General features: G+C 40.4%; 1 long non-coding RNA gene across 1 annotated transcript; it reads right to left on the bottom strand.

Moving 5' to 3' along the window:
• Positions 1-1,153: 1,153 nt before the first annotated feature.
• LOC129527923 (uncharacterized) lies at positions 1,154-3,480 on the bottom strand. Its single transcript, XR_008673025.2, has 2 exons — positions 3,395-3,480; positions 1,154-1,742 (listed from the first exon to the last, which is right to left on the bottom strand). It is a non-coding gene; the product is annotated as an uncharacterized lncRNA (long non-coding RNA).
• Positions 3,481-6,175: the final 2,695 nt, after the last annotated feature.

Here is a 6,175-nt window from a genome sequence, read left to right as displayed (position 1 = left end):
AGCGATTTTTGCATAAATTAAAAACACACTCTCACAAATAACCCCTAAACCAGATCATACCTGAAAAAACAAGTTTTTATTTTTCTTTTTTTTTTTTGGAGATGGAGTCTCACTCTGTCGCCCAGGCTGGAGTGCAGTGGCGCGATCTCTGCTCACTGCAAGCTCCGCCTCCCGGGTTCACGCTATTCTCGTGACTCAGCCTCCCGAGTAGCTGGGACTACAGGCGCCCGCCACCAGCCCGGCTATTTTTTTTTTGTATTTTTAGTAGAGACGGGGTTTCACCGTGTTAGCCAGGATGGTCTCTATCTCCTGACCTCGTGATCCACCCGCCTCGGCTTCCCAAAGTGCTGGGATTACAGGCGTGAGCCACCACGCCCGGCCAACAAGTTTTCTCAAAAAGAATAAAAATAAAATATTTCTTTAGCAAAACCTGTGGGTCATGACTAAAATACATAGAAAACTGTATAGTTGTACATGACATTATGTTTAAGTTTAAATAAAGACACCGAGCTAATGAAGAAAGTATATAATCTTACAAATTAAAAAAAAATCCAAAATAAAACAAAGGAAAGCAAGAGGTGGGTATTAGGGAGGATAAAAAGCTTATATTGATTCACTAGAAAACGAAGGAAGAGTTGAAGAGATAAATACAACCAAAAGTTGTTACTTCAAAGGGCTAATAAAATAGTTTTTTCTCTGCTGATTCTGGTGAAATAAAAAGCAAACAAGCAACATCATGCCATGGTAGTAACAAGAAGGGAGATATAAATATGGAAGAGATTTAAAGAAATATTAGAGACTATTATGTGCACCGATGTGGCAACATATTTTAAGATCTTGAGGGCACAGAAGGGCTCCTATTAAAATATTCACTTCTGAAATGGATCCAGGAAGAGTTAAAAAACCAGGACAGACACAGAAAGGACTAAAATGATAGTTACAGAGCTGGTATTTTAAAAAAGGAAATAGACTCAAATGGTTTTACAGCTGAGTTCAATATAATACAATGGATAACGCCTATATTTATTTGAAAGATTCCAGAGTGTAGAAAGGACAGAAGGCTCCACGTTGATGTGTGTATGTATGTGTGTGCATTTATACATATTCTACATTTTATATATATAACATAATGAAGGGTAGGAGTGAATGCCTGTTCTATTTTATGATGGCCTGTGCTTTATTTTTTTTTGAAATGAAGTAACATTTTCTTAAACATCTTTGAGAATATAAAGTTCTTCAAAAAGTTTTCTCTGTGCCAGTTAGTTGCACTGAGGCTGCTTTGAAGAAAGTAATTTGCTTCGATTCCTCATATGGGTCTTCATTTACACCATTCACTCTTAGAGATGTAGGTCTTTGCCTACACAATGCTGAGATTTTGTTCATAGATTCCCTAAGCATTTATGTGAATCTTTGTGAAATCTTTGAGGACAGACCAACAGGAAAGGAAATTTTATATCGAAATCTCCTTTGCTAGGTTAGGTCCTGTGGTCCCCTGTGGGCTAAGAGAGATCTTCTGCTTGAAGGAGGCTGCCCGGGGTGGGGAGTTTCACCTTCCTGCTGACTGGCCTTCCAGAATACCTGCTTTGGAAGCCTGAGGCTGGCGGGCTGCGTTCTTTCTCCGACACATCCTGTTGGGGTCTCCTCTGCACTGAGTGCTGCTCCCCAACCCCCGACACCTCTGTTCACTCCTCCTGGGGTTGCAGTCAATTCTCTTGCTCTTCCCAGGTGCATAAACATATTTGCTGCAAATGACATTACATTTGTTTTTATTAAAATGTGTAAAATCTCAATTCTAGGTGATGATATATATCAAAGAAATGAACAGTCTACCAGGAAGTCCTGTGAGTCAAAGCTCTCAAATGTATCTTTGGAAGAGCCCTCCTTACACCCCCTCTGTTGCCTCCACAATAGCCCCAGCCCCATCATCTCTGTCCTGGACCCACCAAGTACCCCAACTTCTTACCATGATTCTACTTCTCTTCCCTTATAATCCCCTTCCCACCCAGCATCTAAAATTGTCTTGGCTGGGTGCACTGACTCACACCTGTAATCCCAGGACTTTGGGAGGCTGAGGTGGGTGGATCACGAGGTCAGGAGTTCAAGATCAGCCTGGACGAGATGGTGAAACCTCGTCTCTACTAAAAATACAAAAATTAGTCAGACGTGCTGGTGGATGCCTGTAATCCCAGCTACTTGGGAGGCTGAGGCAGAGAATTGCTTGAATCTGGGAGGCGGGGGTTGCAGTGAGCCAAGATCGCGCCACGGCACTCCAGCCTGGGCAACAGAGCGAGACTCTGTCTCAAAAAAAAAAATTATCTTTTAAAGATACAAATCAGTTCATACTCTTCCTGAGTTTTAAATGCTTCATTGACTTTTAAGTGTGTTAAAAATAAAATCCCAGCTCCTTACCAAGGTCTGCAAATCTCCACACTAGCTTGTTTGGACACAACTCTCCAACCTTATCTTGCACCACTCTCTCCCTTGCTGAACTCTCTCCATTCCCAGAACATCCCAAATTTTATTTCATCTCAGGATCTTCTCTTGGTCTGGAACACTCTTCCTTCTGTGCAGCTAGCTCATTCTCACTATTCAGCTCTCTCTATTATAGCAGCCTGTTTATTTCCTTTCTTAGGCTTCAGAACCAAAAATTATGCTTTTGTTTTCATGACTGTCTTGCCCATTGTGAGAGGCAGATTTCTAAGAATGACTGTCAGTGACCTTCACCCGTATATGCTCCCCTTCCCTTTGAGTGTGGGTGAAAGCTGGGAATATGCTTAGATATCATTCCCATGATTATATTATAGGGCAAAAAAAAAAAAAGAGATGATCCAGGTGGGTCTTACAGAATCACAGGAGCCCTTTAAAAGCAGAGGGTTTTCTCCAGCTGGTCGAGAAGAGGAAGTTAGAGGAAGTCAAAGCATGAGAGGAACGGATGTGTCGTTGCTGGTTTGAAGAGGGAGGAACTATGGGGTGAGGAATGCAAGTAGCCTGAAGGAGCTGAGAGAGGCCCCGACAGACAGACAACATGCGACTGGGGACCTGAGTCCTACAACTACCAGGAGCTAAATTCTGCCAACCACCTGAATGAACTTGGAAGCAGATTCTTCCCCCAAGAGCCTCCTGGTAGGAGCAGTGCTTGACAGACACCTTAATTTTGGTCTTAAGCAGGGACTCCACCTCATCTTTTGACCTTGGGGACTGCAGGCTATAAATGAGTGTTGTTTTAACACTCGAATAATTTGTTGTACAATGACAGAAAACCAATATACCCAGGTTGAATATAAACTCTGTGAGGCCAGGGATCTTGTCTGTCTTGGTGATTACTATATCGTTAGTTCCTAGGACAGCCTAGCAGACATCAGACACTGAAAACATATTGATGAATTGGACTCACAAGTGATTGGCTGATGGACAGCAAGTATTGGGTGGAAAGCCAGATAACAAAATGAAGGTCCTCCCGTGCCTGGGTAGCTGACCCCTTCCCCTGCTTATGGCAGTTAACTGTTAGACCATTGATACAATCTGTTACGCATGCATCTGTTACAAGATTACATTCACCTTCAAGCAGTCTTAGTTTTTCAGCCTTAACTCTCATAATTAACTCTCATAACTTTTGGGAATCAGTTGGATCCATTTTATTATGGTATGTTTGTTGTAATAGAGAGGACATTGAATGTCTTTGTTTTACTTCACTGTTCTACTCCTTAGCTGGCTTGCCTTGGACAAGTTATACAAGCTTTTGGAACCTCAGTTTTTTCATCTGAAAATTAGAGCTTATGGGAGTCCATAAGACAGATAGAATTAATATTTTTTAAAAAATGGCATTGACATTACAGCATAAAAGCATTGTAAGTTTCATTGTTTCCTCTCAAGTACTCATTATTCTTCAAACTACCATGTTGTGAGCTCTCTGATAGAAATCATCTGGAAATAAAATATGCCATTTTACCACAAGAGGGTGTATTTGACCTTTGTAGGCAACAAAGCTTACTATTTAAAGCTTCACTTCATAGACATGGACTTTTCAGAGGGTTTAATATGCATGAGATCAATTCCAAATGTATCATCAAATTATTTAGGAAAGTTATTCATGTGTCTGTGTTGTGTGTGTGTGTGTGTGTGTGTGTGTGTCCAGGAAGTGTATATATCCCTCCCATGTGTTTTCTGATGACTATGGAATGGGAACCGTATTTTGACAACATTTTCTCCATCAAACAGTAAATCTTTGGCATTAAAACAAGAGATTGTCCCACGAAGAGGACAAGGGTTTTCATTTGGAATTCATTACAAAAAATCTCATCTCAAAACTATTGCTAAAAAAAAAACACGTCTTGCCTTTGGAACAAGTTGAATGACTCACAGGTGGAAAATCCAAGTCAGAGCCTCGAGTCCAAGGACATCTTCCTTTCTAAATTTCTTCTTTTGATAATTCAGATTTTTACTTTCTACTTCTCAAACCAACTTCTTCCTATTGTCCTTTTCTCTACACCAGGGAAATCCCATTTTACATTCTGTATTCCAAGCAATTAAGCCTGTTTTTTTTTTTTTCCATCTAATAACAGGCTTCCTGGCTCATGCCATCAAGTCATGATAGATGTCGAGCCTTATCCAGTTATTGTCTTCCTCTTCATTTCCCCAGAGCCAGAACAGAAGCTCCAGGGAAGTCAGAGTTTGAACTTAAATCTTTCTTGGTCACCTACTGGTTGAGTTACCTTGGAAAAGTTATTCAAAGCTTCTTTGTTTCAGTTTTTTTTCATCTAAAAGTTGGAGGCTGTATTAATTAACTGCTCACAAGCTTGCTGTGAAGTTTAATGAAATGATATTAGTGTGGTAATACACTTTTTGAGAAATACAGTTATGTTTTGTTTTCTGTTGGTTTTCTCCTCCCCCACATCCATTCTACCAAAGTAAACAGGTCTTCTATGTTTCTTTGCTTTGAAAAAGAATTTCAATTATAGCAGGAGTTGCCTGTAAAGCACTTCCCTTCCCAGCTTCTGCTTTACTAAATCCTGAGCTTATTGATGAAAGTCCATTAAGGAATCCTTTTTGAGGGATACCAGGAGAGAGGGAAAGTGGGAGGGAGGGAGAGATTATCAGTTTGTTTTTACAATAAAAAGAGAGGACCGAAGCCAGAGTGGGGTAAGAGCACATACCCACAGAGTTTCTCCTAAAGTCTCAAGACAGTGGGAAGTAATGTGAGTTCTTTTCAGGATGCTCAGGGAAGCTGGACTGTGGGTTCTGATGCTCTCAGCCCAGATGCAGATTCCTGCACTAAACCTACAGATAGTATTGCAGCAGTGAGCCTCTAATCTCAACACATCACTCTAGACTCATTATGATTTCAGCAGGGTTACGACTAACTGGAGACTAGAAGCCCTTCCTATCATTGCTAGATATTGCACAAACCTTCTTGATTCTGTTGCAATTCTTAGACAAGGGAAGGATCCTGAAATAACTGAATTTTCTTGCAGCCTACTTAACAGGTTCAAAGTTATATTTTATTGGACTTAAAGAAAATATAGTAATAGGTATTTCCCGTATGTCTGAGTTTGTGCATTGAGAGTTACTCCCGATACATTTGTAAAACTCTTAGGATCCAACACTTGGTTAATAGTAAATCTACCATTAAAAAATAATAATTTACTTTGAATTCTTGGACAAGTTGCTTAACCTTCTCTACTGACGGTATGATTCCTGCTCTCTCCTCATGATAGAATGTGACTGTGTGATCTATATATCCCCACAAGCTCTAACATGTTCTCAAATAACAAATATTATTCGGTGCCTACTCCATGCCAGGGACTGTGGCAAGAGACTGGAGAAATCATGGTGAACAAAAATAATCATAGTCCCTGCCAACATGAATTTTATAGGTTAGAGGGAAGGCAAGATGCTAGTAAAGTAATCCTATATGCAACATAACTTACAATTGTAATGCGAGCTATGAACGAGAGGTATGTGTAAATCTGAAGCAGGTTGTGTCAAAATAGTTTAAGCCAGATTGTTCTGAGGAGTTCTGCTAGGACATTCGATGGCATGGGTCTGCAGGAAAAGGCAGAACAAACATTAAGAAAATTCTAGGTTTCTGGTTTGATTGGCTGGATGATGGTGGTACCATTCCCCAAGTAGGGAATGATGCAAGAAAACTTGTTTTGATTGGAAGATCCTTGATATG

Source organism: Gorilla gorilla, chromosome 19, assembly GCF_029281585.2.
Source record: "Gorilla gorilla gorilla isolate KB3781 chromosome 19, NHGRI_mGorGor1-v2.1_pri, whole genome shotgun sequence".
NCBI lineage: Eukaryota > Metazoa > Chordata > Mammalia > Primates > Hominidae > Gorilla > Gorilla gorilla.
Note: the sequence above shows the minus strand (reverse complement) of the source record. Positions and strands in the feature narration are given on the sequence as shown.